Below are 25,027 nucleotides of genomic sequence, written 5' to 3' on the forward strand. Positions count from 1 at the left end.
AAGCGGCGATAATTGCCTATCGCCCTGTTTGATAATATGCCCCTATGTTCTTTAGTTTTGATAAGGAGAGCCGAACATGGAAGATGTTCTTTATATTTAGTATAGGTTTGCTAGCAGGTGGTGTAAATAAAATATTTGGAGAAACACTCGGGTGTAATCTTGTGAATATTTTGCTAAATAAACTGCTGTCAGTTTCTATAGCAATAGCACACAGTAAATGTATATACCGCAATGGTTTCTTTTCCAACCTTACCATCCTAGTATCACTTTTTCATGTGCTCTCATTTACACCAACATTGAAGTTGCCTTTTAGCGATGCACTAATGCAAAGGCCTGGTGCAGCTCAACAGGTCAGACATTATTTTTTGTAAGATCTTACGTAAACATCTACATATAAAATGGTTACCGTTACACAATATTGTGTCCAGTTCTGAGACCACCACATCTACAAAAGGATACCAATTAGGTTGCTCCATTTCGTATCAGAAATCCTGTTAATTAAAATGAAATGACTGCGCAGCATTTTAGAGAAAAGAAATGAGAAAGACATTTAAATATTCCAAACTCTGAGTTTAATATTCGAGGCACACCCTCTAATATATATCTCTCGGTGCAGAGAACCACCCATGGATAAACTGCTTAATCTGTTTAATTTGTCATACATTATACATGATATGCCTAGCAACATCTCACGATTTACTTTTTGGCCTTTGTTTGCACGTTTTCATTTAGCAGTAGGATGCTCTGCAAGGCTAGGTCGCACTACTTTGCATGAGTTTAATTGGTGTGGCTTTGCGTAGACTCGAGGGTGTGTTTGCGCTTGTTCCGGCCCGTTCCACTCACTTTGCATAGATCATCCTGAATTTTACGCAACATGATGCAATGATACTGGATTGCATGCATTAACTTTCAACTCCGAAATGCTTTTGATTGTGTGGAACCTGTCCTCTTCTGGCACCAGTGCCACTTTGTATAGTGTAGTGAGCCACCCGGCCACTGCAATACAATGTTGCACCAGCAAGTCCCTGGCCCGGCTAGGACCAGGGAGTATAAATATACGGCGACATCAGCGCACGCTGCTGACTGTAGTGCTGTTACGCTCTAGTTTATGCACGCATACGCACCCCTACATCCGCAGGCCAGGCGTGGCCTGCGGGGCTGAATAAAAGGGGGACGTGCGCTCGTGCACGTCACTTCCGATGATCACGGTGTGTGTGTCTGAGTCGCTGGTGTTGCGCGACCTGCCCCTGTGCACGCGACTGGGAGATGATCAGGCCCTCCTACGGCCCCACACACACCAACATTACATTGGCGACGAGCGGAGGGGGCCCAACCCTCGCCCGTACACCGGAGGCTTGACGGAGCCGCCAGCTCCTGTCCGCGGTGCCTACCGCGTGTGCCCTGGCAGCTGTACCTGCTTCATCGGAGCCGGCGCGCTCCTTTTCATTGTTCCCCCCCTGCTGGGGCCTGGTTCTCCTCCCCTCTGCTGCTCCGCGGGAGGAGAGAACGCCACCGCTGGCTGCCACCACCTCGGCCGCACCGCCGACTGCGACAGGTTGCCGTTTGTCACGCATCCCGCGTGGTCCGCGGTTTGCCGCACCCTGCCATATCTCACGCATCTCGCGTGAGCTGCGGGAAACACCCTGCTACATCTCACGCATCTTGTGTGCACCGCGTTTTCGGTCTACATAGGCCTGGAGGACCCTGTTTGCTTCTGGAATGGCAGCTGTTGACGCGCCGGCGGCCTGGCAGGAGACCCCGGAGGGGCCACGATTCTCCCATCACCGACTGCCCGCGAGACACGTGGTGCAAGTGAAGTAAGCCGCGCTACTGCCACGCGGGCGCTGCAAAAGGCGGGAAAGAAGGGTGAATCCCAGAAAAGGTACGCGCGCTGCCGCGGCCTGTGAGGGGACAGAACAAACCCTGGACGCACTCTCACCACTCACAGAGGTTTCTTCGCCATGGGGGATGGCGATGCACCAGCGCCCGTCATTAACATTCCTTTCCAGCACGCCGCAGCCGGGGTACTGCCACCTTTCAGTGAAGCGATAGACCCGTCCACGGCCTCGCCACGGTGGAAGATTTGGCTCGAAAGACTAGAAAACTACTTCGTGGTTATGAGGGAGACGGATAACGCCATGAAAAGGTCATTACTACTCCACTACGCGGTGGATGAGATCTTTAGACTTTTCAAACACCTCCCCAACACGGGCGCAGCCGACAGCTATGACGCCGCTGTTGCCACCCTCAACGGCCATTTCGATCCCCAGTTGAACGTGGACTTTGAGGTATTCAAGTTGGGGCAAGCACACCAATGGGACAGGGAGTCAATGGATCAGTTCCACGCCCGTGTCAGGGAGCTAGCCAGCTCCACCGATGAGGATCAACCGAAGGCCATAAGAAGACAACTTATTCAAGGGTGCCGGGTCAAGACGCTGAGAGGACAAATCCTACGCAAACCAGGGATTTCTCTAGAAGACATCCTTATCTTGGCCAGATCCCACGAGCTCTCAGACGTCAGAGCGAAGGCTATGGAACAGGCCCTACACAAAGCCCCTGTCAAGACGGAAACCATCAAGGTGGAACGTGCAGACGCCGTGCGACCCCGACCACGTGGTCAGGCACAGAAGGGATCCCGGAGAATCTCACCTCAAGCTCGTTGTGGATACTGCGGCCATGAACCACACGCAGCCAAGGACTGCCCGGCCCAGGGACAAACATGTGCGAGCTGTGGAATCCCAAACCACTTCGCATCGGTCTGCCGCAGGAAAAACCAGTCTAAGAATCCCAAGAGGTCATGGACGCCCACAAAAGCCGTCTGCCAGTTGTCGCTGACCGACCCGCCCCTGGAGAAGACAGGGAAACACTTACCCACGATATATGATGACTCGGACTCGGAGGATGAGGAGGCATACGTCGTCTCCTTCGCCCGGGAACTCAAGCAAAGACGACGGCCACAACCGACATGCGTGGTGCAAATGGGACAAAACTAGGTGAAGGCCATCATTGACACGGGTGCCAACGTTAACGTCATGGGACTGCAACAGTTCAACAAATTACGCCCACGGCCTGAGGTACTACTATCCAAAACAAGAATCTTTGCCTATGGAGCGGACACACCGCTACCCCTCAAGGGAAAAATCATAATACCCATCCGGGCTGATGAGTCGGAAATAATGGCAACAGTTCACATAATTGACCGAGAAGCTGACACACTGCTAAGTAGCCACACTGCAGAGGACTTAAAACTGATAGCGTTTGTCAATCGCATCCGAGCCCACTAAGTGGATAAACTGCTGGAACGATTTCCTGAATTATTCAGAGGACTGGGGTGCATAAAGTGTGACCCTATTATTATTATTATTATTGGGACATTTGTAGAGCGCTGCGTTACGCACACCGGCGTGTCCACGCGCTGAAAGAGGAAGAGGCAGGAAGCAGGGATCACAAAGACAGAGCCGACAATTATTTAGTGTAGAGGAATGTTTTCAGTCTCGCTCGGAACCTGGCTTCCTCCGGCTCCAAGCGCAGGTCCACTGGAAGTTTGTTCCAGTTATTGGCCGCCAAGCATCTGAAGGACCTGCCTCCCATACGGGCTTTCTTGACTCTAGGGATCTTAAGGAGACCGCCCCCTGCGGATCGAAGCGCACGTGTTGGTTGATACACTTCGATCAGTTTATTCAGAGGGCCGGGTGCCCTGCCATTCAAAATTCGATGACAGGTACAAACTCCACATCGACAAATCTGTCTCCCCCACAGCACTGCGCCACCGCTGGATACCATTTCACCTCCGCCCGCTGGTGGAAAAGGAACTTGAAAAACTAGAGAACCTCGGTGTCATCGAGAAAGTAACAGGACCGACCCCGTGGGTCTCGCCCATGGTCATCGTAGAAAAGCCTAAGCAGCCGGGCGAAATTCGCCTGTGTATCGACATGCGACTGCCAAACACAGCCATCCGGAGGGAGAGACATCTAACTCCCACAATGGACGACATAGTGGCCGATGTAAACGGATCGAAGTGGTTTTCGAAAATCGACTTCAGTGCCGGATATCATCAGTTACCCCTTGCAGAGGAGAGCCGATTCATCACCACATTCAGTACCCATCTTGGTCTCCGGCGCTACAAATGCCTCAACTTCGGCATCTCCTCAGCGGCTGAGGTGTTCCAAAATAAAATCAGAGAACTCCTATCCGGATTGCCTGGGGTAATCAACGTCAGTGACGATATTTTGATCCACTCTGCCACCGCGTCAGAGCACTACAAACACCTTCGGGACGTACTGAAGAGACTGAGCACGTATGGAGCGACGCTCCACAGAGATAAATGTCAGTTCTTTCAACCCTCTATTGAATTCTTCGGCTATGTCTCTAACCAGGAAGGAATTCAGATTGACCTGAGGAAGTCCAAATCCATAAAGGACGCCCCAGCGCCAAAGTCACCAACGGAGGTGAGGAGTTTCCTCTGAATGGCCACCTACTGTGGTCGGTTCATACCGGGCCTAGCCACTCGAAGCGAACCTCTGCGAGCGCTAACCAAAACGGATGCCACGTGGCAGTGGGGCCCGAAAGAAAACAAAGCATTTCAGGGAATCAAGGATGCCCTCCTGGAGAATGCAACACTATCCTACTTCGACCCTGCGAAACGCACCAAGGTGATCGTTGATGCCAGCCCGGTAGGTCTGGGAGCGGTCCTGACCCAGGAACACGAGCCCGGGCAATGGACATTAGCATTTGCCAGTAAGGCCTTGACCCCAACCGAGACCAGGTATGGCCAAATAGAGCGAGAGGCCCTCGCCATCAAGTGGGCCTGCAGTCATTTCCACTTATACCTACAAGGCCACTCGTTCGTCATGGTCACAGACCACCAGCCCCTAGTGCCTCTTTTCAAGGGAACCGCCCCGCACCCACCACCATGCATTGAAAGATGGGTGATTCAACTTCAATCGTATGGAATGGAGGTGGTGTATTGACCAAGGGCCAAAAATCCTGCTGATTACTTGTCGCGCTACCCGTTGCCACAGGAGCCTGTACCTATAGATGACGACTGCGAGGAGTACGCTCAATGGGTAGCCCTCAGCTCGTGTCCCCAATGCATGACGATTGCGGAAATCAAGGAAGCAGCCGCTGATGACAATATCTACATGAGATCACTTCAAGCTGTTCGGGAAGGGTCCTGGGCTAACTACCTACACCCACCCAACGCCTGGACCGCCGCAGATAAAGAGGCCCTCACGAAGATCTGGCATGTCCGACACGAGCTCAGCGCCACGGAAGAAGGAGTGCTGTTAAGAGGATCACGTTTGGTGATACCGCAGAGCCTCAGGTACCGGGCCACACAACTTGCTCATGGTGGCCACCAAGGCACAACGAAAATGAAGGCGTGCATGAGGGAGAAGGTGTGGTTCCCTGAACTGGAAACCATGGTGGAGGATTACGTGAAGAGCTGCATGTCCTGCCAGTTGATGAGCGATCCCGAGAGGCCGGCTCCAATAATCACGGAAGAAGCATGCACGACCCCATGGACCAAGGTCAGCATAAATTTCGGGAGCTTCCCGGGTGAAGGACATACATTGGTGGCTATCGATTCGTACTCCAAGTACCCGTTAGTTGAGAGAGTCAACTCCACGGCCTTCACACACGTGGGGCCGGCACTAGAAATTATATTCTCCATGTTCGGATACCCAGAGGAAATACGGAGAGACAACGGACCGCCGTTCCAGGGAGCGGAGTTTGCCACATTCCTGAAGGCCAGGGGCATCACACATCGACGCATCACACCCCAGTGGCCACAGGCCAATGGGGAGGCAGAAAGATTTATGCGGACCCTCAATAAGATGTTCCGGATAGCGGTGGTAGAGCAAGCCGACCCTGAACAGAGACTGCATGACTTCCTACGGGAGTATCGGGGAACCCCTCACTGCACCACCCAGAGGAGCCCCTGGACCCTCATGTTCCAAGGCCAACTCAGAGATCTCCTTCCAATTGCCCCGGGGGCGTTGCCGGGCCTGGACAACACGGACGATACCCAGGGACGGAGACGACAAAATAACCAGCGAGCGAGCCGGCGCCGAAGAGCCACACCAAGGCGGCTGTGCCAGGGAGCTCAAGTAGTCATACGAAACAGATGCCCTGGAGGAAAATTCCAAACTCCCTATGAACCGGGCCCATGGACCGTAACGGCCACAAAAGGCACTATGATTACTGCAAGAAAGCGGGGAGAGGAAGTATCGAGGAACACCTCCTGGTTCAAAGTGATATCCCCTGGGCCGAGATCAAATCTAGAAACTGCAGATGGAAAGAGTGAATCGCCCAGAGCCATGACACACGAGGATGAAAGCAATCCATCAGCAGGGACACGGGCGGAGATACCTGAGCCGGAGTGCGGATCCCCAACCAGGTCAAACACCATCAGGGACACACCCCGCACCACAGAACGCGGCAGAGGTAACATCCCGAGGTACAACCTGCGGCCTAATCCACCCCCAAGTCAGAAGTTAAAGGATTATGCCTGTCGGCTGAGGCCCTGAAGCTGCCACCAAGGGACATGCAAGTACAGAGGTATCCTTTTTTTAAAACTTTAAATCTATTTGTACCAAATGCTTGGACACTGTGAAATTTTATATAGTTGGATAGGGATGTAGTGCTGTTACGCTTTAGTTTATGCACGCACACGCACCCCTACATCCGCAGGCCAGGCGTGGCCTGCGGAGCTGAATAAAAGGGGGACGTGCGCTCGTGCACGTCACTTCCGATGATCACGGTGTGTGTGTCTGAGTCGCTGGTGCTGCGCGACCTGCCCCTGCGGTCGCGACTGGGAGATGATCAGGCCCTCCTACGGCCCCACACACACCAACATTACACTGACGGCGCGGATGAAGTACATGACTGTCTGTGTGTGTTATTGGCGCCTTGGCATAGTTAGGCCTCCCTCCTTATGTCTGTTGCTGTAAGGGCCCCGCTGCTCCCCTTAGCAGACCCTGTAAACCCCTAGGACAGCCCCATCACATTGGTGATGAGGTGTGCAGAGTGTAACACCCTCGCGCACACGTGCCCACCACTCGCAACGCAGATCGGCGTTGGTGGCAGGCGCAAAGGCACGAGGCGGCAGTTGCAGTCTGGAGACTGCGGGGGAACATCGGAGCGTGGTAAGGGGACCGGGCAGGCAAGAATGGCGGGGAGAAGGGCCGTGTGCGAGGCCTGTAGAGGTGCAGCCTGGTGGGGATGCATGTGCAGCCTTCGCAGTGGCCCGCATGGGCAGTGTGAGCACAGTGCGGCAGGACACTCTGCAAGAGCGGTGAAGTTCCAAGGTGCGACTGGTCCGCTCGGGGAGCGCTGTGAAGCACCGGTTAGTGAAGCAGGTGAAGAGAGGTGCCAGGAGGCATCAGACTGTCACAGCTGGGGAGCAGGACTGCCAATTGGGGGTGTGAAGGAGAAAACCCCTCTGCCAGAAGAGTGTGAGGCTACAGATGTAAGGGGAGTATTGGTCTGGTGATGCGTGGCTATAACTGGAAAATGAGTGTATTTTAGAAATGAAAGTGTTCATGTGCAAAGGGAAGGAAACCCCATCAGCCCACCCGATGGCGGAGCATCTTTATCTGGGATTTTGGAAAAAAACTGGTATGTACTAGGTATCTCACTTGGTGTAAACGTGAGAGTAATCCTAGTGTTGATCCACCAGTGAAGGAAAGCCAGAGAGAGTGGTGTGGTGGTGCTGAAAAATATTTGCAGTGCTGGGATGAGTGATAAAGTGTGAAGCTAAAATTGGCTATTACAATGCCGAAAGCCAAATTTTATTACAGGATCATCATAATGCCAAAACTAAAAACAGTGTACAGATAGTATTGAAAAAATATTAACTATCAAATGATGGAGAAGGTCGACATGTTTCAGCCATGCAAGGTCAATGAGTAGACCAGAGGCTTTCTTCAGGACCACGTTGTTTACACTACTGCAAAAAGTATGGTAAATCATACATAGATTCTTCCTACCATGTGGCAAATTCCGACGTGTAGGTGAATTTGTCCTTGGCAATGAATTTCCTTCCTGCAAGGAAAGCACAAGTGTGTGTCCACACCAAAAACAAACATAACAAAAAACACTACAACATATATACATAGAATAGCCACAGTATTTTTACTGTCAATGTGTAAATGTCAACTCACCCATAGATTCTTGGGGAAAGACCTCACCTCTCCTGGCGCTCGCTCAGGTAATGTGGCCCGCTCTACAATGAAATTCAAAAACGGTATGGAAAGCTCGTTATCATACCACTTAATAATTCTTATAATCAACATTTGTAATAAACCTTGGTGCCAAAGTTGCGAACCGGACAGCAAAACCATGAGAAGACCCCACATGTCCGATGAGTATTTAAAAATAAAGCTAGTGTGGTAAATGCAACTATCATTCTCCCACCAATTTGTGACCCAGATGAGAATGAATGACATAACTTTAAAAGAAGGTTTGGAGATCAGTTGCTCAAGTCGTCGCCCTTCTAAGAATCAAAAGAGCTAAGATGCAGTGGAATCATGGTGCAAAAAAGCTCGTAATAGTGCACCCCTTGTGGATAGTAAAATCCGCTTTGCAAATGTCGAAACACGGCCGCAGTGCGTGAACCAGAAGGTAATTGGTGCAAAGTTGCAGAAAGCCATCCATGGCGCCGTCCTTAGCGCCGCTGCCTCCTACCTGTCTGTCGGTACCCCAGGCTAGGCCTAAGCTGAGGGGGAGGCACTGAGACCACAGGAAGGCATGCTTAAATATCCGATAGGCCCGCCAACCCTTAAGTGATCGCGGACATGATGGGGGCCTGTGTAGAGCCCGTAAATCGAATGCGCATGTGTGTGGTGCAATCAGGAGGGCCAATGGTTGCGAAGTGCAGTAGGCGGACCAGATAGAGAACCGCGATAGTAGCATATCAGCAAAGTCATGTGCTTCACATTTGAGTCTGACGTAGTGAGCCGCTTACTGATTGAATGTAGCGGAATACTCGACAGACAATCCGGTGCTGTAAAGATTGACTCAAGGCCTGTACAGAGCCCGTAGATGCAATGCGCATGTGTGTGGCCCAATCATGAGGGACAATGGTTACGTAGTGCCGCAGGCGGACTAGATAGAAAACCACAATGGTAACATAGTAGCAAAGACGTGTGCTTCACATTTGAGTTTTACGCAGTGAACCGCTTGCTGATTGGATGTAGCAGAACACTCAACAGCCAATACGGTGCTGTGAGGATAGACTCGAGGAATATGCCAATTATCTCAATAGTCACGTGTCGGCCATACATTCAGTTTTATGTATGGCGTAGCGAAACACACAGATAGGTTATGCCGAAAGGACTATTTGGCCAACCTAGTCTTGTCAGTGCTGCTAACGTCCTGAAAAAGAGCGGACTGAGAAAGAGCGTGGGTCATGAAAAGATTAACCGTTCGCTTGTAAACACCCATCTTGCCGGGTAGCCTCTTGGATTTCTTCTAGGGAGAACACCTGGGGGGCACGCCACATCCACGATTTGCCACACAAATGATTCTGTTCCTTCATCCACCTCTCCCTTGTTCCCGGAGTGAAGAGCTAGCGGATGCCTTGCCAAGTAGTTTGCCCGATTGTTCACTCTTGGGCGATATACTACCTCAAACCGGTAATGTTGGATCTAAACCACCCAGCGTTCTATCCGAGGGGGACCATTGCGGGCAGTACCATTGAACAGGGGTACCAACGGTTTGTGATCCATGACAACGGTAAATGTGTGCCCACACAGATAAATGTCAAAGTGCTGGCATGCCCATCAAATTGCAAGTGCCTCCCGCTCGATTTGAGCATATCTTGTCTCCACAGTCGTGAGCACTCTACTGGCATAGGTGATGAGCACCCACTCATCTTGTGTATTCTTTTGGAGCAGAACGGCCTCCAGGCCCACCAGGCTGGCATCCACTACCACCTCTGTCACTGTCCCTGGTTGGAAATATGCCACGGTGGCTCCCTGTAGCAGACCGCTTTTAATTCCATTGAATGCTCGTGCTTCCTCGTCTGTCCATTGCCACAGCACCTCTTTTTTCGGCAATCTCCGTAGTGGTTATGACAGCATTGCAAGGTGGGGAATGAAACTGCTGCAATAATTAGACATCCCCAAAAAGCTTCGTACCTCGGATTGTGTTTGGGGAATGGCCGCTGCCCTGATTGCTTCTACCTTTGAGGGATCCACCTGTAGGCCTTTTGCTGAGAATCTGTAACCAAAGAACTCGACTTCATTGGCATATAAGTCACACTTGGCTCTGTGTAATGTCAGGCCATGCTAGACCAGTCTCTTGAGGGTAGCTCTTAGACGGGTGTGGTGTTCTTCTAGCGACTTGGAGAAGATGAGAATGTCGTCGCTGACGTTTATCACTCCCACCAGTCCTGACAAGGCATCTCAAGGCCTTACAAGACTCTCCACAACCATCATTGGAAGTGGTTCCTGCAGGGATCTGGCATGCTAACAGCGGAAGAAAGAGAGAACCGCGAAAGCCTGTGGAGATGCCGAGAGGAATTAAGTGAAGCCGGCAATGGAGGGATCCTCAGGGGCACCCGAATGGTGATACCGGCGAAACTCTGGAAAAGAACAGTGGACCTGGCCCACCAGGGTAATCAAGGAGTCGAGAAGACAAAGGCTCGATTCGATCTAAAGTATGGTTCCCAGTGGTAGATCGCATGGTAGAGGAAAATGTGGGAGGATGCCACGCATGCTTGATCACAGGAGCCAATTCGCCGGTGGCACCCATCATCACAGAGGGGCCCTGCCAAATGCCTTCGACCAAAGTGAGTCTGGACTTTGAAGCTTCCCTGATGGAAGGCACACTGTGGTGATGGTAGACAGTCATGTAAAATTTCCAGTAGTGGAGGTGGTAACATCCGTTGCGTTTGATTGCACTCAGCCAGTGCGGGAGAAGATATTTGCACTTCTGGGGATGCCCGAAGAAATACGCACAGACAATGGGCCATCTTTTCAGGGACAAGATCTTAAAGAATATCTGGAGCAGCACGGAATTAAGCATCGCCGAGTGACACCCCAATGGGCGCAAGCTGATGGGGATGTAGAAAGATTTATAAGGACTCTAAATGAAGCATTGTGGATTGGAGTGGACCAGGCGGAAAATCTGGAGCGTTGCCTGCACCGATTCTTAAGAGGCTCCCGGCACACCCCTCACTGCACTACCCAGTGTGCTCCAAGTGACTTACTCATGAAGCGAGCTGTGCGGGACAGTATTCCCATGAGTGACTAATAGGCTCCTGTGGTGCTGGATACGGAGCGCACCCAACATCAGGGGCGACGCAACAATGACCAGGCAAGTCAGAAAAGAGGAGCCCGCCCGGCGACAATACGAGTGGGTGATCGCGTGGTGGTGAAGGATCGGCATCCTGGGTCAAAGTTTGGAACACTGTACGAGCGGGAGCTGTGAAAGGTGACACAAGTCAAAGGTTCCATGGTCACGGCGTGGAGAGGTACCCAGCAGATAGCACGCAACCCATTGTGGTTCAAGAAGTCCCGAGATCCAGAGGAGCGGGTAATGGATTCTGAACCCATGGGGTGGAATGAGGGTGACACCTCCCCTCTGGAGGAGAACGCAGGAGCTGTTGAGGACACACTAAGGGAGGAGCAAGAGGAAATCCGTGTGGAACGGGCAGGGGGCATCCAAGGACAAGTAGAGCCAAGGGAGGAGACATCGGACAGCTACCGAGGTAGCCAGCATTATGGACTGAGGGGAAACCCTAAACACAGTAGTCGACTGAAAGATATATTGTGCAGAAGATCCAGCTGGTGATGGACATTTAGAATATGAGCACATCAAGAAAAGAGCTGTTATACAAAGTGTTATGCTATGTTATTGTTGTTGGTATCTTCACATTTTCCATGGGATAGATGGAATGTAGTAAGATACTGCAATACAATGTTGCACCAGCAACTCCCTGGGCCAGGCTCGGACCAAGGAGTATAAATAAACGGCGACGTCTGCGCACGTGGCTGACGGCGCGGACGAATTACATGACTGCCTGTGTGTGTTATTGGCGCCTTCACATAGTTAGGCCTCCCTGCTTACGTTGTTGTAAGGGCCCCGCTGCTCCCTTTGGCAGACCCTGTAAACCCCTAGGTCAGCCCCATCACATAGACTCGACTGAGCCACACAAGAACTAATATTTATTAAATATTTGTTTTGGGCTTCAAGGTTGCAAAGGTTTTCTTTCCTCTGTAAAATTTGTGGAATTAAAATATGAACACATTATGGAAAAGCATGCCCTGCGGGAAATAACCTCTCGCAAAAGCCCACTTTTCTATGAATAATTAACGCCAAAATTCATTGTGTGGAAAATTCTTCTGAAAAAAATTTATTTGCAGGACATTACGTCAGTAAGCAAAGTTTTGCCAAGATGTCACACTTAGCAAACTTCATAATGTTCGCAATGTGTGATGTTTAGGGGTATGCAATTCTGTGAATGAAGAATATTAGCTCAGCGCGCAACGCACGTTGAAAATAGTGTAAATTCTGCTTCCGGGATCAGCGAATAAAAAATACACATGCTTTCTGAGAGTTAGTCACTAGATGTCAGTAAAGGCCGTAGTTGTAGATCGAGATATTGTGAATGCAAGCATGAATTTAAGTTGCATCTCTGAGCGTGCTATCTAGTCGTACAGACTGGAGTAGAAGTACCCTTGATTCATGAATTGGAATCTTTTAATAGCATAAAAATACAGTGTGAAAGCTAACAAATAACAAGGATCTTGTGAGAACGAATTCTGTAATAGATACATAGCTAGAAAGCGACTTCCTGGCAGTCAGTCCAAAGGCACTGTTTCTGTTTTTTAGGTTCCCAAGCTGTCTATGCACATGAGTCTGCGGCGGCCTGCCTCTGTTTGAAGCTCTATTTCACACGTGGCGAGGCTCGAGGCCTGCCTTTAATTTAAAGTGGGTGGTGGAGGTCTGCCTTTAATTTGAAGAGGGTGGAGGCTGCACTTGCACAGAGAGGAATCCACGGCAGCTCCGCTGTGGGGTTTGTTTGTGCCTGTATGAATTCTGTCCCTGCTGTTCCTGTGTATAAAATGACACGTGTCTCTTTTCAGTTTATTATATTCATGGCAATGTTTTATGTTCTCATCAGGTCGGCAATTATTTATTTTTTATTAGAAAAGATATGTACAGAGCAGACAAGGGGTTCCATGTCATGTGCTCCAAATTCGCTCCATTGTGGATTTTCAATAACAGCACTTTGGGGCTTATTTACAAGGCCCTTGTGCCACTTTTGCGTCATTTTTAACATGGGAAAAGTGACGCAAAAGTGGCGCAAGCGGCTTGCAAATCTGCCCCTCTGAATGCAAGAAGTTTCACGCACATTATTGTTTTGAGGAAAATGAAACTACAAGTCCCAGAATGCAAACTACTTTTTGCTAAAAGTCATGACTGGTAAAAAGTGTATGTCATTAGACATAATCATGAGCTGTTTACCTTCTGCCTGGCCATCATGACCTTTCTGTTCCTTCATACTTATCAGTGTGAGTCGCTGAGTTGACCCGGCAAAGTTGCACCGCCAGCTGCACTGCTACCTCTGGTGTCTATCAAGACATATCCCAAACCATCTGAAATCCTGCCATCTATCTTTGCCTTTCTTTTCCATGATTGGAACATGATTTAGGGCCGGCCCTAAATCAGATTGAGCTGAACAGTGCCCTGGGCGGGAAGAACATTTGTTGTTTGTTGCGGGGGAGGGGGCAGTTTTTGCGGTGTGCCAGCAGTAGGTGCGAGGAAGATGAGAGGAGGACAGGGGGTTGATGGGATGCTAACAATTATGATGAGGTACATTAAGAGCTGATTACGAAGTCTTTAATGGACCACACTGAGACCAGGTGGGCTGGATGAGCTGCTGTTTGTATGGCATTAAGGGCTTGATCACAAGTTTGGTGGTGTCGGAGCAGCCCGCTCCCGCACTGTCAAACCCATGGGCACACCGCCCGCCAGGTTACGAGTTTCCTCGTGTGTGGTAGGCTTTTATGGGCAGTCCCACGGCTGCACCTCTGAAAATGTGAACCTTGGGAATGCCAAAAACAGCTCCTGCACGGCATGGACTGTAAAGTCCATGCCATGCAGAAACTGGGGTGCATGCACACAGAGGGGAACATGTTGTACCCCCTGCAGGCATCCCCGTGCACAAGGGCAACAGGGGGTCCTGTAGTGCCCCCTTTGTTTCAGGACCACCAGCCTTTTCATGCAATAAAGACCTCCATGACACCGCTGGCGGTCCTGAGACCCGTAATATGCATGGTGGTGCTGCAGCGGCACCATCAGCATCTAGCTCAGCCCCTGACCGCAGCGCCACCGCTAGGAATTGGCAGTTCCGTGATGGTTGTGGCGGTGCAATGGCAGTCTGACCACCAAAATTGTAATTGAGTGGTCCAACCGCCGGTGTAGCAGTGGTTGGGCCGCTGTCTCCGAGCCCCCGCGAGTCTGGCGGAGCTCAGATGAGCATACTGGTAAATAGGCCCTAGTCAGGCAGCTCCCTGCTGCATCAATCAGAATACTGGTGCCCTGGGCCTGGTTCCAGCTAGCCCATTCCCAAGGCCAGCACTGCTTATCCTCGCTCATCATATTACATTCAACACCCAAATCCACAGCTTCACACTCTAGCCCCACCAGCCTCCTGCATAGACCGGGACAGGTACAGGCTGGAGTGGTAGCCTTATTATGTGTGAAGGTTGTCACTGCTGAGTTCTAAGATTCTAGTGCATTCCATCTTGCTTAGTGAGACTGGACAGCTCTGGCTCTCTTCTGATGGTCAAGTGCTAAAAGGATGTACTTGGTGTCCAGTTTTTACTGCCACATTCATCAAGCTAATTGTGCTCGCAAAGGGCCAGATTCTGAGAATCGGGCCCTTTGCGAGTGCAATTTTTGCATTTGGGTTTCATTATCCCAAATGCAAAAATCGCTATTAGCGAAATCGCATATTTGCGAGGAATTGGATTTAAGGAATCTCTATTAGAGATTCCTTAAATGCAATTTATTAACCAATTTGAAATTGCGAATTCGCAATATTTGGTCGCTATTTACCACGGAGTCTGACTTTGTGGTAAATAGCGAAAACATAGAAAAAAGCACTCTAGTGTATTTTTCTCTGTTGCATGTTACACACACACATGTCCTTTGGACATGTGTGTGCGCAACACCTGTGTAAATTTGCATTTCAGGAGTGCTACAGGGTGTCCTTTGGACACCCCTGGCACCCTTGAAATCGCTATCTTATTTGCGATTAGCTAATTGCTAATCGCAAATAAGGAATACTCCCCATTCATTCCTATGGGCCTTTAGGCCCATAGGAATGAATGGGGAGTATTCCTTATTTGCAATTAGCAATTTGCTAATCGCAAATAAGGAAGATGTATGAATCACAATATTTTTTGCGATTCTTACATGAATCCCATTTTGCAAGTCCTTAATAGCGATTCCTTATGATTCGCTATTCAAGACTCGCAAAACGGGTCTTTGATGAATCTAGCTGTAAGTCTGTTATTTAGATGGGCTTAGTGCAGATGAGGTAAAAAATTCCAGTTTACAATATTGAATCCCAGTAACCCATGGTTGCCCTGCGACCACCTGAAACAGCTACAAAATAAGTTAGAGATTGCCTTGCACCTCTGAAAACTGTAGCATATTTATTAAAGTGTATACATTTCTCAAGGGGTGGCTGTTCTATTGGCAAAACAAGCCAAACACTATCAAGCAAATTAATCTCAGTTGGAAGAACTGCAAGACATCAGACAAGTACAGCCATGTCAATGAACATTTTTCATGACCCAAAAAAGCATGTCTTCAAGTGACCATTGCAATGGTCACTTGAAGACAGAAAGTTTAAGTAAGTCTTATGAATGTAAATGCATAACACTGTTAAAAACAGTGAGCGATGGTTTGAACAGGCATTACAGCTTCATGAGTACCGTATTTTCCGGCGTATAGGACGACCCGGCGTATAAGACGACCCCCTACTTTTCATGATGAAATGTAGGTTTCGTCCTATACTCGCCGTATAAGACGACCCCCACTTCCGCCGGCTGGAACCTTCTGAAGTCCCCTTTCCATGTTCATGAACTCAGTAGATGACGTACGCTAGTGACGCTCCTCTACTTCCGATGAACGTGAGGATTATGGCGCCAGATCAGCGCATATACCGCTGTGTCTCTAGGCTCAAGCCGCAGGAAGAAAATAACGAAATGCCCCGTGAGACCCTCTCCCAGCATTACGGGACTGTAAGTAACTTTGCGCTATTTTGAAATCATGTGCAATTTTTGATTACGGTACGTAATGTAGCGGTAAACGTGTACGGTACTTCTCTTCATGTACGTGTCATTGCCGGTCCTATTGTGAAGCGGGCAGACACCTTCGGATAAAGTCCTCATACGGCACAGAGAGTGTGAACGCGCGAGTAGGAGCCCAGGTCATATTGGAGGGTTCGTGGGGGCAAATTCATAGTCGGTAGAGCGTTGCTTGCACTCTGAAAATTTGGTATCCGGCGTATAAGACGACCCCCGACTTTTGAAAACATTTTAAGGGTTTAAAAAGTCATCTTATACGCCGGAAAATACGGTAACTGTCATTGCTGACAAATGTGGGTGTGCAGGAGCTCTGGCGTTAAGATGAGATAGAAGTGCTGACTATGGCGAACGGCGCAAGCTCATCCGTCTTCTTTTTGTCATATGTGACCTTGGGCAGACCCTGCATTCTCCATTCAGTGCCTCACACCTCAGCCATGTCCCTGCTCGCCTCCTCCTCCTCTTGAACGCAACAGGGTGCCAGCATGTAAGGCATGCCCTGAGGGCACGTCTGTCAGCGCTATGGTGTTGGGCGCTACACTCAGGTGACGGTGTGAGAGTGCTGCGGGTGATGAGGGATCTTGCTGCGCGGTGTGGTGAGAGTGGCGGGTGATGGGGGTGTTGCTGTGGGGTGTGGAGGGGCGGTGACAGCGGTGACAGTGGCGGGTGCTGTAGGACGCCGACTGTGAGAGAGGGTGCTGCACGCTGCACTCTGTGATGGTGTAAGGGTGCTGCTGACTATGGGTGGGGGGAGAGCTTCTTGCGGGGTGTGCGGGAGCTGTGACGTTAAGATGAGATAGAACTGCTGACTATGGCGAACGGCGCAAGCTCATCCCTCTTCCTTTTGTCATGTGTGACCTTGGGCAGACCCTGCATTCTCCATTCAGTGCCTCACACCTCAGCCATGTCCCTGTTCGCCGCCTCCTCCTCCTCCTCTTGAACACAACAGACTGTGTCAGCAGGAGTGGATTTGAATTATTGATGGGTGCAGTGAGCTGTGCAGGGTATGCTAAAGAGCTGTTTCCAAAGACCAGGCTACGGCCCCCACTGGTTGCCATGTGTGCTCCTGGACACAAAGGAATGAAACCTCACCTCTGCCACGAAGGAACCAGACCACAGCATAGAGCAGGTCCCGAAAACGAAAAAAAAGAGGATCGCGCCGGAACTTATCTTTATGGGACCATTTGTTTGAAACACATGGCCCCATATAGATAAGAATCCTTTTGCGACGGGAGTCAAGTCAAGTGAGCCCATCCAAGCGGGACGGCTCAAAGAGAGAAAAGAATATGTCAGATAGAGCTCTTTCCCAATGGCTGGCCACCGTTTAGCATAAATGGTGATGCCGGCCAATAGGAAAGAGGGGCGGGCTTAAAGCCAGTTACTAAAACCTCCTGATAACACTAAATCTCGCCAGCGAGACTGCGCATGTGCTCAGCTCTTGGCTTCAACCTAAAAATGCTACAGCAATTGCAAGTTAATTTTAGACTAAAACTTTAATTACTGGGAGTATATTAACCTAAACTAAAAATATGTTTCTGAATTTTAAATTAAGAAATAAATTCCCTCTTAAAGAAAAAAAATATTTTCATGAATAGTTATTAAAAGTGATGTATAGAATGAACTAAAGTTTACGGGGCTGATTCACAGAACTAACTTAAAACAAAATCCTAAACTTACTACTTTTGGTATTCACAGAAGTTAGGATTTTGTCTTAAGACAAATATACACACTGTACCTGTATTTAAACACCTTTCTGTTACAATTGTAATGCGCTCTGATACCTCTGGGTCCAGCCAGCGCTATATAAAACCTCTAAAATAAAATAAATAAATTAAGACAGACTTAAGACAGAATCCTAACTTAAGGCTGTCTTAAGTCTGTCTTAAGGCAAAATCCTAACTTCTGTGAATACCAAAAGTAGTAAGTTTGGGATTTTGTCTTAAGTTAGTTCTGTGAATCGATCCCAATGTATTTACATTTATTAACATTTAATGTTACACTATACTTTAAATTAAAAATTGGTTATTACATATTTTATAGCTGAAATTATAAATATGTACCATTTTCAAATGTATATATTCAACATTAATTTGTATTTATTTATATTTTTAACTATTTTAAATAGTCCATTGGGTATTTATTTTACGTCCCTAACTCCATTATTTCCTATGGGAGAGTGCTGCTGTGCCAGTTGGCCACGTGTAGTGCTGAACTTACTATAAAAATGCAAGTTGCTTCAAAAGTATTAGTTACATGTGTAAGTTGCTAAAAAAAAGTGTAAGTTACGCATGTACATTACTACAACAGTCTAAGCTACATGTGTAAGTTACCACAAAAGAGTAACGGCCCAATTACAAGCTCGCCAAACTAACGGTGAAGGTGCAGTGCTGGTTAATAAGCACCCCAATGGAACCGCTGTGCCGCCCGCACACCAGACACTGAGGAAACTCAAGATCTGGTGGGCTGCGGTCCACCTTGGCATTCTGGGGGCAGGGCGCTGACGTGGCAACCCGTTCCCAGACCGCCAAAGTCATAATCAGGTCCTAAGTTAGTATAAGAGTGCAGTTTGTGTAAAGCACTTTGTAGTAAGTTTTGTAGTACTATTGTAGTACTACTAAATGTACAACAAAGTGCAGTTTGTGAATCAGACCCTATGTGAGTGGGCAGGTTCATGTGTTCCATGTTAGGTGCTTCCCAGTTGATGAATACAAGCCTCCTTGGCTAGGCAGAAGATCTTCCCACCACTAGAAAAGCTGTGACTTACGCGTGATGTGGTCTACATGATCTTACACCAGCGACTGGCGCATTCTTTTCTTGTGAAGCTTATTAGGTCACCATTCTACTCAGTGACTGAGACTGGCTGTCGGAATTCCAACAAAATGCACAGAAAGCCTAGAACAAAGATTGGATGCTTAAGACCAGTTTGAAAAATGGGTCCCTGGCAGTAACCCTGACAGATATAATATTGCTTGCAGGTAAGAAACAAAATGACTTTTAAAAACCCGAGACTCACCATGAAGTGACTGCTAGTATCCTCACTCATCCCAGAACACCATCACTCTTTTTTGAACAAACCTCTTTACTGGATCGTTAGAGTGCTTTATGAATAAATAATATAAAACCACTATTAAGAATCCTAAAAAAACTAACATTTCAACAACCCTCGGATCACTCACACTGACACAGACCCTATTCTGATTACTAACAATTACCCATGTAATGCATAACATAACATGAACATAACATAACTAAATTCAGCAAGACATGAATAACATATATCGTAACTTGTATTTAAAAATCCCATATTTACTCAGAGTGATATCTTGAGCTAGATAAAGGGTGCTTATTGTTACCCAGCTCATTGATTATCTGTTCATCTGACCTCAGATGGATGAAAAGGCTGAGAGGACCCACTGGGATTCAAACCAAAGATCACTGGGGCGAACACACAATGATCCTTAGGTCTAACACAAGAATATCCTTTTAATGTTGGATTGCTTTATTACTGATAACAAAAAATATTTGATGGCATTTTGCCTCAAAATAAAATGTGACATAAGTACTTTACTTCATCCTATTGTTTACCAATAGATGGTTCACAGTGACATATTCACCAGTGCTCCAGGTTCCTCCCTGGGTCTCACCGCCCTAATATAGCAGCAAGACATTTCACAAGTAAGTTGCAGGTGTCGAGCACTCGTCCAGGGGCCCAGAGCCATGGCAAGTTTTCCTGGTCGTTGACATGGGAGGAATTTGATTATAACGAATACATATATGGGTTTTATTTACATAGTTATTGGCTACCCTGAAAATTTGGCAAATATCCTAGTGGGCATTTGATTGGCGCTCATAAAGCTAATTTCCACATGGCTACCAGTCTCAAACCATGTGGCTTCCTAATGCACCGCATGCACACCAGCAGAACCCCTCACATAGGTCCTGATTACGAGTTTTGGGGTGCAAGAGCATACTTCCACACAAGCGGCCTGCACCCGCACTGCCAAACCCATGTGCGCACCGCCCACCAGATTAAGACTTTTGTAATCACTGGCGGGTGGATCTTTCGCATTCCCAGGGCAGTGCCTACGAAATAAGCACTGTAATGGGAATGGCAAAGACAGTACCTGCACACCATGGACTGGTGAGTCAAGGTCGTGGAGGTACTGAGGTGCATGCACAGAGGGGGGCACAACATGTGCCACCCTGCATGCACCCCATGGCCCTCAAGCACAAGGGGTCTGTTTAGGGCCTCCTTTGTTTCCTCTCCGACATAGTATTCCTGGAGGAGCAACCGCTATGAGAACTGTAGCGGGGAGGAATTGCATGATATGATTGACGACATATTGCTGCGTTAATACCACCACGCAACCGCCAGGGTCTCTGATCCCTGGAGGGTGCGGAGGTGTAATGGGGGTCCAACCACCCTAGGTATAATAGGGCAGTTGGACCGCCGGGTCAGCGATGGCTAGACCCCCACTGACGCGCCCCCGGGAGTCTGGCGGACCTAGGACTGCCAGAGTAATTAGGCCCATAGTGTCATTGTGTGTTACGCAATACTGGTACTCTCACGCAGTCAACTGGTAAAGACCTGATATCACATGGTGAGCACAAGGTGAGCTGGAAACTCCCAGACAGAGAAGGATTCAAGCTCTTGTGTATGTGATTCTCTATACATTTTAGACATTCCCCAGGACATTAGAGGCAGTGTTTTTGGTGGTGGTAGGAGTGTTTAATGCAGCCAATCCTCTAACATAAAGTCAGCCCATTCATTGGCCACACCTCCTCCAATCCCCCTACATGGCTGCTCAGACAGTGATGGCTCAAAGGCCATCCCCCTTATCCAGACAAAGCGCCCTTCAAGGCTCCATCGATACGCGTATAAGCACTTTCTGTAGTAAGAAGGCATATGAGTGCTACAGAAGCTATCATTGGGTAAGATTTGTGTTATGATTCAAGATAGACTTGATTGAGTCCATTCATGAAAGAAAATCAGATTAGAGTTCTGTCACTCGACTTCACGAAGGTAATGTCATACACCCTAGATTTACTCATATATAAATTTACTCCTGCACCTAACTGTAGGCCTACACTTTTTTGCTATTCAGCATTTCAGAGTGTTGATTTACACATAAGTGCAGACTTGCATGTCTCCACCCCCTCAGATCGGGAGAGGGGGGCATCAAAGGCTGAATTTACAAGTGTAATGTTACTACTTGTAACTTTTCACCTGTAGGGAGAGATCTCCGCAATCAGGGTAGAGATTCCCCTATAGAAAAGCACAGGGAAAATATTTCAAATGGCTTATTATAACATTATAAAATATAATTGTCAATTAATTTAAAATATTTGTTATAAACCTAGTACTAATATCATACATAACATGTTACAGCACATTAAACCATTAGATAAACATGTGTTAAATCATTAATTAACTAAAAAAATCATATTCAATCTGTAAATAATATTTCTTTAAATAAATATTTTAAATACATTTACTCACAGTAACATTTATTTTTTTATTTAATAGAATTATAGTTTCCTAACTGTTTTGTTTAAAATTCATTAAAATGTATTTTATGTTTTTAATATGATGTACAATTTTAATTTCAGTTACATTTTAAAATCAGTTTAGCATTAGCATTTAAATTCTAGTATTACAGCTTTGGATTGGTAAGGGTTGTGTTTTGACTTATACTTGGTGCTCCCTTGTGTCTGTACAAAGCTATACCTCTCTGAAGAGCTCTAATGAGAGCGAAACACGTTTCAGTGGTTGCTTTTATTAATTTCAGGTTGGCTTGGATGGTATTTTACCAATCCAAAGCTGTAATACTGTGCCTGGAGTGGTAAAAGGCTATGGTCATTTTACAGCTCGGCATGGATGGCACTGTGCTAATCCTATGCCTACAGACTTTGATACAAAAGCAGACATTTGCAATGATCAAATTTAGAGTGTCACTGGTATTGTGAGTGCTCTATTCTGGAGCTCCTCTACACCTAAACTTGAGAACTACCCAGAGTTCTCTCCTTCTGTTTTTGCATAATTTATGCATCACTCTATGCCTGGAAGGGTGATTTCTCTGGCAACCACGACAATCGTTCCTTTTGTAGGGGGTGCATCAGTCTATCAATACTTCCGTAACAAAAAGCATGACTGCCTCACTACATCTATGAGTGGGTGCATCAGTGTCACAATGGGTCTGTGACTGGTTGCATAAGTCTCTCACTCAATCTGTGAGTAGGTGCATGAGTGTCTCAGTGGGTGTCTGAGTGGATCTGTGAGTGAATACATGAGTCTTTCAGTGGGTCCATGACTGGCAGCTTGAGTGTCTGAGTGGTTCTGGCAGTGTGGGTGTGGGTGTGGGTGTCTGAGTTTGACTGTGAGTGGGTATATGAGTTTGTGAGTGTATAACAGCCTGGGCGCATACGTCTCTGAGTGGGTCTATGAATGGTGGTGTGAGTGACTATATGGATGTCTGAGTGGATCAGTGAGTGGGTGTATGAGTGTCTCAATGGGTCTGTGAGTGAGATCATAATTCTCTGAGTGGATGAGTGAATAGGGGCATGCATGAGTGCCTGAGTGGGTCTGTGACTGGGAGGCCGAGTGTCTGAGTGGGTCTGTGAGTGGACGGATGAGCTTTGACTGGGTAAGAGAGTGGATATGAGTATATCTGACTGAGTTTGTGAGTGGGTGTGTGAGTTACTGAGTGTATGAGTGACTTAATGAGTCCATTAGTCTCTTAGAGGGTCTGTTTGTGTGGGAATGACAGTATGGGTGTGTAAGTGTGTGCACGAGTGGATCTGTTAGTGGGTGTATGAGGGTCCCAGTGAGTCTGTGAGAACATACATGAGTGTGTAGGTGAGTCTGTAAGTGGGTGCATGAGTCTCTGAGTGGGTTTTTACATGGATGTGTGACTTTCTGAGTGAGTCTGTAAGTGGGTGCATGAGTATCTGAGTGGGCCTGTGAGTGGATGCATGAGTGCCCAGGTGGGTCTGTGAGTAGGTGTGAGAGTCTCTAAGCTAAGTCAGTATGAGACTGTACGCATGAGTCTATGAGTGGGTCTCTAAGTGGGTGCATGAGTTTCTGAGTGGGTCTGTACATGGGTGTGTGACTCTCCGAGTCAGTCTGTAAGTGGGTGCATGAGTATCTGAATGAGTATGTGAGCGGGTGCATGAGTATGTGAGTGGGTATGTGACTGGATTTCTAAGCGTGTGAGCGGGTATGTGAATGGGTTTATAAGTGTCTGAGTGAGTTTCTGAGTACGTACAAATATAAATATTTTTAAAACATATTCTCGCTAATGTGTACAATGTCGCTGTGATATTTGTGATGTGCCTGCGACGGGGGCCACACTGGCATTCAGGGCCTTGTCGCAAATATCACACGTGAATAAGAAAAGTAATTTTGGACACATAACTAGTGTCACTAACAAACACAATTGTTAAACATGGGGTCAGTGTGTCTCCTCCCTGACCCCTTATGTTAGCTTTCACACAAATCTTCAGCCCCGGCAATCGTTCCTGAATTATAAAATGGCCACTGCAACTTTCCGTTAAGGTTGCGTCCAGCCAATCACACCATTCCCTATGGTGCGAGCATCCACAATTAATCGTTGAACCCCGCATGAAATATACGCAGCCAGAGATATATCTATAATTTGAATCCCTCAAAAACTACTGGATAGATTTGCACCAAATAACAAATAACACAAGGGACAATCTGCATAACAACATTTACCTTCCTACCAAATTTGGTGTCATTCTGTCTAGCGGTTCAGGCTGTATGTTGGACAACACATTCCTATGGAAGTTAACATTGCAACTACACCCTTTTTTGTGCCCCTATTTCTTGGTCCCCACTGCACGGATCACCTCCAAACTTTCCTTGATACACTGAACATAGTTTGACACATTTTTGGAAAAATGTCATGAAGATTGGTCAAACGACACCAAACTTATAGGCAAGTCAAAAAATGTTTTTCCTATGGAAACTAGGTCCTAACTATAACTACCTACAGGGGACTGCCAGTAGGTAATATGGGGGGCTCACTGTTGATCTATATTACTGCTTCCATAGGGTTGCCGTTATTGTCAGCGTGCCGCCAAAGCGCTGGTGGTGCCCGATAAAGCACTACCGCAAGTGCTTGTTAAACATACCAAAAACATCTTCCCACTTCAGTGAAAAAGGCTTTGGAAGCAGTAATATGCATGATCAGTGAACCCCGGTACTGGAATGGTCAAGTAGAGGTTGGTGAGGTGGAATGAAGGTCTGGCATGGAGTGTGCGTGTATGCACCCGGTGGGGCCTTTCTGTCTGCGTTCAGGCCCCTGTGTTTGATATGAGTCAGAGTTTGGAGCTGGGCACCGTGTATTTACTATGGTGTGAGGGACAGAAGCTTCAGTATGTAGATTTACGGAACTTCGGAGCGAGTAGTGGTGGAAATATGCAGTTCCAAACAGCATGAGGTAATGACTGTAAATGCTTACCAAGTCCCAAACTTGAAGACACTAATCCTTAATTACGGATGGTGAACTGCATTCTTCTGCTACAAGCTGTTTTGTATTTTTATTAATCAACGCAGAACAAGAAATTACGTTTTTTTAAAGAATGAGATAGAGCATGTCACTGACCATGTCATGAATGATGTAATATGTGACATCATCAGCAGTGGATTGCGGGCGCGAGAGTTATAGTTAGTAAATCTA

This window comes from Lissotriton vulgaris, chromosome 2_1 (assembly GCF_964263255.1).
Source record: "Lissotriton vulgaris chromosome 2_1, aLisVul1.2, whole genome shotgun sequence".
Classification (NCBI taxonomy): domain Eukaryota; kingdom Metazoa; phylum Chordata; class Amphibia; order Caudata; family Salamandridae; genus Lissotriton; species Lissotriton vulgaris.